Genomic DNA, 10,546 nt, shown 5'->3' on the forward strand with positions numbered 1-10,546 from the left:
TCTCCCAGGTTACGTACCTCCACAAACTTAGAGAATTGGCCAAGTCCTCAATTATTGTTTTAAAAAGATAACGGGAAAGTCCTGCCCATGAAAAGAATTTGATCTACCTTCTAAAATACTTTTGGCAATAAAAGGGCTCTTTAAAAGTGAATCTGTGGAAGCAGATGGGAACATGCCTCCACAAACCTCCCCAGCCCTGAAAAATTTTTTGCACTCTGGAGATTAGTTATAGAGTGTTTTATGATACATTAAAAATAAATAAATAAAAAAGCCTTCAGGACACTGTTAATAGTTCCTTTTCAGACTTTATTGAGAGATTGCTCTCACGTTAAATCACCCACGCAGACGCACGGCATGAAATTAAGCATCAGCTCATTCTGAAGGAGTCAGTTATACCCCCACTAAGCAGAATTTAAAGAAACAGTTAGACAAAAAAAAGGGGGATGGATAGAATAAATTGCTGAAATGCTTTCAGTGTGTCTGCCGGCTGCAATTTTGCAAGCTTCTTCTGAATGTGCTTAACAAGCCTTCAGAGAAATGCTTGTCTCTGGCAAGCGTCAACAAAAGCTCCGGCTTTTAAAGTTACCCAAAGTTAAATTTGCAACAATTACTGGGTACTATTAATTGGGACTGCTCATATTTCTCTTTACCTATGTATTTACTTAGTCCATTATTTGAGTTATTGACTAAAAGAAAAAAGCCAAGAGATTTAATTCTGTTTTAGAACAGCAAAAAGTACATTGCTTTATTTGTCTCATTACCATCTAAAAATGTTTTACCCTTTATTTAAGCTATTGCTGAAATTATAACCTTGGGACGTAATCCAGACTGTCGAAGAAATGGAACTGATCTAATAAATATTATTCTTTCTATCTCAAAATCTGACTTTTACTTTTGTCTTCGGAATGGTTCATCTCTTCAGTGTGCTCTAACTGACTATGTAAGCTGTATTTCATATCATTTGCCTAAAGATTCTAGGTTTACTTGCTTAATGATTTTCTCCAGAGGAGCCACTGCTTACAAGGACGTCTGGAAAGAATCTTACACTAATTGTCTGCGACTATCTTAGCTTTCACACTTTTTCTCAACAAGCTTTTAATTTGATCTCTGACTCTCAGTATGTTTCTCAGGCTGAAAAAATAAATAAATAAATTGTTTATTGTTCTTCCCACCCGGGGTTTAGCAGGAAATAAAATTAGAGCCTGTCTAAATGGGAAGACTCAGATAATTTGAACTAATCAACTTGAAGTGATTTCTGTTTAAAAATATTTTGTTGATGTACATCTATAATGATAGTGTGTGGAATTGATATGCTTGGCTGGCCAGCAAAAATTGACTGGGTTTGAACTTGAAACTGTGGAAAACCGGGCAATGGTTATGGGCCCATATCACTTTTTGTGATTATGACTGTTGCCTGAATTTTTTCACTGTTTTGGGAATAAACTAGTTCATTGAAATAATTTGAATGACTGATTCGCATGAAGGATGTATTATACAAAAGGTCTGATTGCAGTACAGATGTGAATGGGTGTGTATTGGATTGCATGAAATGTAATTTTGTGTATAAGCACCTTTTTTCTTTTCTCTCCCTGCCCTCCGAGGAGAAGGGAGGCTTGGTCTGTTTTAAAATTTTTTTCCTTTCCCTCACCCCCTCCCTTTTTTCCCTGGGAGATGAGAGGCACGAAAAGGGGGGGGGGGGCTACTTTGTACTTTTAACCATTTTTTTTCTCTCAGAGAACGAGCCAGAGAAAGGCGGGAGTGAAAGGGTGATATCTGATACCTGCCTTTGCAGAGCACTGAACGGCTCAGAATGCAATTTTGATTTTTTTCCTTCTGAACATTTTTGACATTTTAAATACTTTCATACCCAATTCTATTTCAGAGTATTGACTCAAAATACTCCTTAATGTTTTTATGTCTACGTGCATTTTGCATACTTAACAGATGGCATGTTTGTTCTTTGTTTGTCTGTTGTTTATTTGTTTTTTTTTGTTTGTCAGCAGCAAAAACTGCTGCCATTTTTAGGAATTATCACAGAGATGAGTTAGAAATTACAATATGTAGACAGAGAGATAAAATACTTAGGACATTTAATTAATGAAAGAAAATAACACCTGAAGAGTTGAGGAAATTTTTAGGATTGACTGGATATTGTAGGCTGTGAATAGATAATTGTGCTATTTTGAATAAAGACTGGTATGCAAAGAATCCAGTGTTACAGGGAATGTAAGAGAGAGTTAGTGAAGGAAAGCAGAAAGTTGACTTTTGGAAGTATGCTAGTTTACAAGGAGATTTAGAAGGACAATCAGATATTGGTGCAGAGAAGGAGTTGAATTGTTTAAGAGAAAGTTGGTTTGCACAGACTTGGGCTGGCTTGGAAGTCAGAATGGCAGTGAGAGAAGGACTTGAATGTTTAGTGTTATAAGGAGATTTGTTTATTGGAAGGTTATAGATATTGTGGGTAGCGGAGACAGAGATTGGAAGAGGGAAATGACAAAGCTGCAACTGCGCTCATGGTTATATCTTCCATCACACCATGGGACAGTCATGCCTATTTTCATCAAAATAAAAAGCTTTAGCGAAACAATTTGGTCTCATGGCAGCTGAAGTGACTGCCATCATACAACAATGTCCTACCTGTAGTCAACAAGCTCATTCTATCCCTATGGGTGTTAACCCTAGAGGACTTAAAACTTGTGAAATTTGGCAAATGGATGTAACTCAGTATCCATCCTTTGCCCCATGGAAATATTTGCATGTTTCCTTGGATACTTATTCAGGACTTATTATTGGCATTCCCAAAAAGGGGAGAAGCAACCAAACATGTAATAAATCATTGTATTCGGACTTCTGCATCGATGGGACGCCCAATTGAAATTAAAACTGACAATGGACCTGTGTACACCAGTACTGCCTTTGCAGACTTTTGTAACAAGTGGTCCATCACACACAAATTTGGCTTATAAAATTGAAAGAGGAAAAATGCCTCGGCCTCCCAGCCATGCAAAACAAACTCAATCTTTGCTTATGTACTTTGAACTTCCTTAACCTGACTGGACAGCCTCCCACATCGGCTGCGACCCGTCATTTTTCTGCTTATCCATTAGCTACCCTAAAACCGAAGGTCTATTTCCACCAACAACCTGATCCAGCATGGAGAGGGCCCGCTGACCTTATTACCTGGGGCCGTGGATACGCTGCTGTCCGGCATAACGATCGCATCATTTGGGTCCCCGGAAGACACGTAAGACCATTTCATTTACAACAGAAAGAAGGAGAAACCCTTGGTGCTGAGACAGCAACAGACTCTTAACGCAAGGTGGTGATCATCAGCTTTGCAGGACTACACCGGAAGCTAGTCCCCTGAGCACAGCGAATATTCATCAGGAGGAAACTACCTTCACATTGTACATATACATTTTAACACTTTCTTATACATACTAATGTTAGTAGAATTGTTTTTCTGATTTTGCTAGTAATTTTGTTTCACACGTATAAGTGACTATGATTTGTTTATGGCCTTGGACATTGTTAGCTTTGGGACTCTCAAGTGACCATGTAAGAACGCTCCTGCCACAAACGCATTGTCTATGCACAAGGTCCTTACTTTCTACCTAAGTCTACTCCAACACCTAAGGTTCCCATATTGACATTTCCAGCTGAGGGGGGAATGAATAAGGACAATGGGCCTCTGTAACAATTGCATAGAGGAGATTATATATCATGGATTCTGGAATTAAGTCACGATCTTGCATCTATTGCCCCTACATCTCATGATCCTTCATGTCAGCAGCCTCTACATTCAATCATGATGGGACAGTAAAAGACATTCAAATAGCTGCTAATCGGACAAACTCCACTACTCCTATTTCCTAAACCACACCCATCACTGACACTGGATGGCTCATTAAAAACTCAGATATCCAGAGGCATCTTGCCCAATTTCGGGTGGCAATGAACTATTGGGATCTTCATTTATTAAATAACTGGACAGTATATATGTTCAACGAGACTATCAAGGTGCTGAAGCTGATGAATAAAGAACTGGCTGAAATCAGAGAGGTAGTCTTACAAAACCGATATGCCTTAGCTAAAGGAGGCGATTGTGCCCTTATACATTCATGTTGTTGTACCTATGTATCTGATTATCAGTATAACATCACTCACACCATAGAACATATGGAAAACTTGATCAAAAAACAATCCCTTATCATCCAATGGATCTGGTGCCATTGACACCTGGACTGCTCTTTGGTCATGGCTCCCGGATGGTTCTTGGTTGAAATCAATTATGCCAACTATTGTATCTATAATTGTACTGCTTGTTTTGCTTTGTTGCTGTATCCTATGTCTCCCCTCCCTTCTGCAAATGTGCAAAGGTTTTATTCCCTCCAATAGGAAGGACGTCCTGAAAAGTGAAACCAAAGCCCTTCTGGAACTGGAGGAACAAATCAGGTGTGGTCAGAGGAGGTGCTCGGGACTTGCAAGATAGGGCTTCCAAGATAACTCAGAGGTTACAAACTCCTGACATGTGGTTTTCTTGGGTGCCTGAAACCGGATGGATTTACAATTTGTATGAGCAATTTGTGGAAATGTATAGCTGAAATACACCTCATAAACATGATGGCCTACCTCGCTTGACATCTCCTGGCCACTTTTCCACTAACTTTGTTCACCGTAATAAAAGGATGGGTGAGCTAAAAACATTTGCAGAAACCAGATGGCTGAAGAACATATTGTCTACTGTACTCATGATCATTGCTTTGCTTATTTCTGTATGTTGTAGTATTCAATGTATTACTGCTTTGTTTACTATGATGATAGACATGTTTCCCAGGCATAAAGAGAACATCATAATAACAACACAGCTGAACCCTGTTGCAAAAAACAAAAACAGAGGAAATGTGGGAATGCAGTGGCCATAGTACATGTATAGACCAGTTTAACTGGTTGGACACTTGTATGGAGCTTAGCATTGAAATAATCAAACTATGAAAAGCGGGTTCATATGGATACTCTCTGAAGGGCCCTATTCATTCTCTCTTTGTTTTTAACATAGGATGTGCCTGCAAAAGCAAAGATATCTCCTTGTATAAACATTCTTGAGGAACAAAGCAGACACATCTCTTATCTCTTTGTAAACACATTCCTGAGAATCAGATAAGGGAGATGGGCCTCTCGCCTGGTAGTATCTGGTACCAAGCAGCCAGAGTTAGGTTTCGCTTTACATCTTCACCATTGCTTTCCTATCTCTCGTATGTAATATGAGATGTGTGGCCATAATAACGCCTTCTGATGACGCTGTATCTGGATAACTAATAAAAGAGATTGTAGCTCTTTGTTTGCTGCTCTCTCATCCCGAGAAAATACTTGTCCTGTGTTTTTTCTAATCTGGACCATACATGAGGAGCCCGCCAGTATGAATTCAACACCCCAGTTGGTATTATATTTAGATACCAAGGAGAAAGATATCAGCTAAATACTGTTGAAAGAGCAGAAGAATTTTATCAAAATAGGTTGAAAATGAACTTAACATCTTCAGGTACAATACAGGATAAGCAGAAGGAGCCGGAAATAAAGGTAAAATAACGAATTACAGAGACTGTACCAGATGAATTGCCTTTGGATTTATTGGATACCCCAGCTGGACTATCTACAAATTTGAGAGAAGTGGCATCTAACCTTAATGTGATGACTTATCAAGGCAAGGATAAGCATGGAAACCAATTAGGGGATATGCAAGGGATAAAAAAGAAACATGAGATACAAGAACAAAACCAACAAGACCAATCTACAAAGCAGAATAAAAACCGACCAGATGATACACAATTTGTAGAAAGGAAACTAGGATGGAAACCAAACCCACAAAAAGAAAAGAAAAAAAGAAATAGGTGGCATAAAAATAGAAATTTCTAAATCAGGCAACAGTGAAGCCAGTGATTTTAAAATAAGAATGATTATGTGTAAACACACAAGAGGCGACGTATTGGTTAATATCATCCTGAGGATTGTGGCAGATCTCTGCATGGCCGTAATTTGGGGACGTGAAACGAGCCTTAAACTGATGGATTTGAATTATCTATTTTGGAATTTCTTTTTGTGTTGATAAACATATTATATTATCTTGAATCACATGGCAAGAGAATTATGCTGGGGCATGCAGAAGATTGGGTTGTTACCCACTATGATGATGGGAATTAATAATCCTGATGAAACCCACAATTATTACTATATGGAATACAATTATAATGTCACTCGGGTGGTTGTTTTTACTTTTATACATATAAGAAGATATTTACTACTGATGGGGGCAGATATGATTGAAGATCCTGAATAAACTGTTGCACCAGCAAGCTATGTTACCCGATTATGGATGTTGGTTTTACCAATCCAGTGGAAAGACCTCAAAGAAGATACTATATGGATTATAAATTTAAAGTCATTGTCTTTTCTTTTTTTTTATTTAGATATAATGGAAAATATAGATATATATTTTTAAGTAGTGTGGGCAGTGAATCAAAGATATTAAGAAATGTTGTGTATGGTAATTTTGCATGATAGTGGGTGAATAAGCTAGTTAGTAGATTGATTAGTTTAAGAAAAGGGATTTTTAAGTGATATATTTAGGGGAGTAGAGGAAATGGATAGAGTGGAATAAATGTTAAACTAGATTTTATGGGGAAGGCCGCTTTGAAATATTATAGTAATATATATAGAAGATTAAATGTTAAAGTAGGACTTATCGTATAGTTTTAAAGTGGAGAAGTTATTCTATAAAGTCATAGTATAATGTCTTTTTTTTTCCTTTCTTTTCTCTTTTCTGAAATGTATGGAAAAAGGGGGATGTTATAATATTAATAATATTTTTAGTAAGTAAAGGTCAATATCTAGAAGAGGGAGTAAGTAAGCTGTTATGAATTAGGGTTTTTTTTGTTATGAAGAAGTCACAGGGGGGGATGGGTGGGGAGGGGGGGGCTAGGGAGGGGGAGGGAGAGGGGGAAAAAAAGGGGGGAAAATTTGTATTTGAAAACTTTTTCAATAAAAAAAAAAAGAGATCTTCAGATGGAATAACATAGACCACCACTCAGGCCGGAAAGACCAAAAAGTTCCAGTATAATTTTGGTGACTACTCCTGCAGTGGCCCTCATGGTTGGATAAACTTCAACTCATCCAGTCAAGAGAGCCACTCTCACCAATAAATATTTAAGTCTCCCCACTCGAGGTAGTTCAGTAAAATCAACTTGAATGCATTGAAATGGCCTCATGCTAGATGTCACTCTCCCTTTTCTTTATGTTGTAGAACTTGTTTACTAACTCTTTATTAACTCTTTTTAACTCTTTATTAACTCTTTTACATACTATACATTTGTCACATATTTGTTTAAGTACAATCCACAGCATCCATAAGCATCTATAAACAAATCACATCATACCTTAGTCCCCAATGACTACCCTGATATAGACTTTCCAAAATCAACATTTGCCACTATCCATTTACCTCCTCCACTTTCTACTGCTCCCACTTTCTCTAACTCCTTCTTCTCATAACATTAAACATTCAGTTCGTTCTGCCACTGCCATCTTGGCTTCCAAGTCAGCTAAATTATTGCCCCGAGCTTCAAAGGAATTCAAAGCTTGATTTAAGACGTAACTTTCTAGCTTCTACCAAAACTCCTTTGCCCCTTTCTCTTCCCATCTATAAACAAATTAACCCCTTCTCAGCACCAACATCCAATCATCCTTCTAAATCTCCTCTTAAAATTGAGCTGGATGCAAGCTAATATCACTGGTTAATACTAAATCATTTTGTTCCATAAGCACATTCCCATATTTCAAAATCCTTGACTCTCAGCCATCAATTGGCTTTTTTTGTTTGTTTGTTTGTTTTTGTTCAAGTTCGCCATCACATGAGGTGGGGCACCAGGGCTCCTCCAAAAGTCAATTTTCTGCTTCCCCTCATTAACACTGCCACAGCCACCACTGCTTGAGCACCGTCTGGAAATCCTTGACAGACAGAGTCTAACAGTTAGGGCCTGAGTATCTACGAGACCGCCTTCTGCCGCCAATAGCTTCCCACCAGCCAGTACGCTCGCACAGAGAGGGCCTCTTCAGGGTGCAGTCGGCCAGACAATGTCGGCTGGTGACCCCCAGGGGGAGAGCCTTCTCTGTGGCGGCACCCGCCCTTTGAAACGGCCTACCCCCAGAGATACGTGTGATCCCGGATCTCCGGACTTTCCATCAGGCCCTTAAAACTCACTTATTTCATCTAGCCGGGCTGGCTTGATCCCATCTTCCGGTTTTAATTTGTAATTGATTTTATTGGGGTTTTTAAATTGTGGGCTGAAACTATTTAATATTTTTTAAATTGTTTTAAATTTTGTATGCTATGTTTTTACCTTGGCTGTTCACCGCCCTGAGTCCTGCTGGAGAAGGGCGGTATAGAAATAAAATAAAATAAAATAAATAAATAAATAAAAATGCCACTGGCTGCCTCTTTCCTCCCCACTTCTGGGTTAAAACCCTCAAAGCATAATTATCTATTCACAGCCTACAATATCCAGTCAATCCTAGAAATTTCCTCAACTCCTCCTTCATTTCAAAATAATTTCTTTTATATATATTTAACTAAGCATTTTAAACCTCAAAGACTTCCAGGGGGTGTGGGGATCAAAATTGTAACAGAACCAGGAAAAAAAAAACAGTGAAAGCCAAGACTGCAAGAGCAGCTGTGGAATGTCACCCCTTTACCTCAGTGACAAGAGCCTCGGGGGTGCAGTGGTTAGAATGCAGTACTGCAGGCTACTTCTGCTGACTGCAATTTGGCAGTTCAAATCCCACCAGGCTCAAGGTTGACTCAGCCTCCCATCCTTCTGAGGTGGGTAAAATGAGGACCTAAACTGTTCGGGGCAATATGTTGATTTTGTAAACTGCTGGGAGAGGGCTGTAAAGCACTGTATATAAGTCTAAATGCTAAATCCTACACCCAGAGGTGGGTGGCACATGAGTTAAAAACCAGTTCACTCGGGACCAAAAATGTGAGCATGCGCCTTCTGCACATGCTCACGGCTTTAAAAATGCAGATAAATAGGATGGTATCGCATCGGGGGGGGGTGCAGGGGTGGTCGCAACTACCAGTTTGCCTGAACCAGTCCAAACTGGTAGTAGCCCACTGCCACACCACTTCGGACAAATGGTTATACAATATCTTCTTAAAAACTTCCAGTGTTGGAGCATTTACAACTTCTGGAGGCAAGTTGTTCCACTGATTAATTGTTCTAACTGTCAGGGAATTTCTCCTTAGTTCTAAGATGCTTCTTGATTAGTTTCCACCCATTGCTTCTTGTTCTACCCTCAGGTGCTTTGGAGAATAGTTTGACTCCCTTTTCTTTTTGGCAGCCCCTGAGATATTGGAACACTGCTGTCATGTCACCCAAAGTGCTTCTTTTCATTAAACTAGACATACCCAGTTCCTGCAACCGTTCTTCATATGTTTTAGCCTCCAGTCCCCCTAATCATATTTGTTGCCCTTCCCTTCACTCTTTCTAGAGTCTCAACATCTTTTTTACATCGTGGCAACCAAAACTGAATGCAGTATTCCAAGTGTGGCCTTACCAAGGCATTATAAAGTGGTATTAACACTTCACGAGATCTTGATTCTATTTCTCTGTTTATGCAGCCTAGAACTGTTTTTTGGCAGCTGCAGCCCACTGCTGGCTGATATTGAAGTGATTGTCCACTAGGACTCCAAGATCCCTTTCACTACTATTGAGCAAGGTACCTGTTGAGGAATTCGCAGAGCAACCCTTGAGTAGCAAGGGTCTGCACATGAAAAGCGATTGAGAGTAGTTAGGAAATAACACAGCCAACACACAGATACACTGAGTTGTGTTTACTTTCATGAAATAGTAATAAGGCACAGTCCAATAAACAGTTCAGGTCATTGACATATAAAGCAGTAGATAGTAATACAATAGTTCAGGGATAGTCCAATAACAAAGTCTTCTTACCAGTCATTGTTGTCATACACAATAAACAGTTCTTCTATATTTGCAAACAGTAGCAAAAACAGCAAAGATATCAGCAAAAGAAGCAAAGAGAAACAAATCGTGTTTCTAGCTCCCTTTTAAGGACATTGGCTACAGAGCTAACCAATCAGGACACAGTATGATGCAGTACAGCAATACAGCAGTCTTAAAGCTATATTCATGGTTTATATATTGCCAACCCAACAAGTTAGGTAAAATCATTTCCTAACAGTACCACAAAATGTACCTGTACATTTTGTTTTTCTTGCCTAAATATAGAACTTTACTTTTGTCACTATTGAATTTCATTTTGTTAGATAGCGCCCAATGTTCAGGTCTATCAAGATCCCTCTGTATCTTAAGCCTGTCTTCTGGAGTGTTGGCTATTCCTGCTAGCTTGGTGTCATCTGCAAATTTAATGAGTTCCCCATCTATCCTCTCTTCCAAATCATTGATGAAGATGCTGAAGAGTACTGGGCCCAAAACAGAGCCTTGGGGTACCCCACTGCATACTTCCCTCC

This window comes from Pituophis catenifer, unplaced genomic scaffold (assembly GCF_029215685.1).
Source record: "Pituophis catenifer annectens isolate HBS135680 unplaced genomic scaffold, rPitCat1.0.hap2 SCAF_2, whole genome shotgun sequence".
Classification (NCBI taxonomy): Eukaryota; Metazoa; Chordata; class Lepidosauria; order Squamata; family Colubridae; genus Pituophis; species Pituophis catenifer.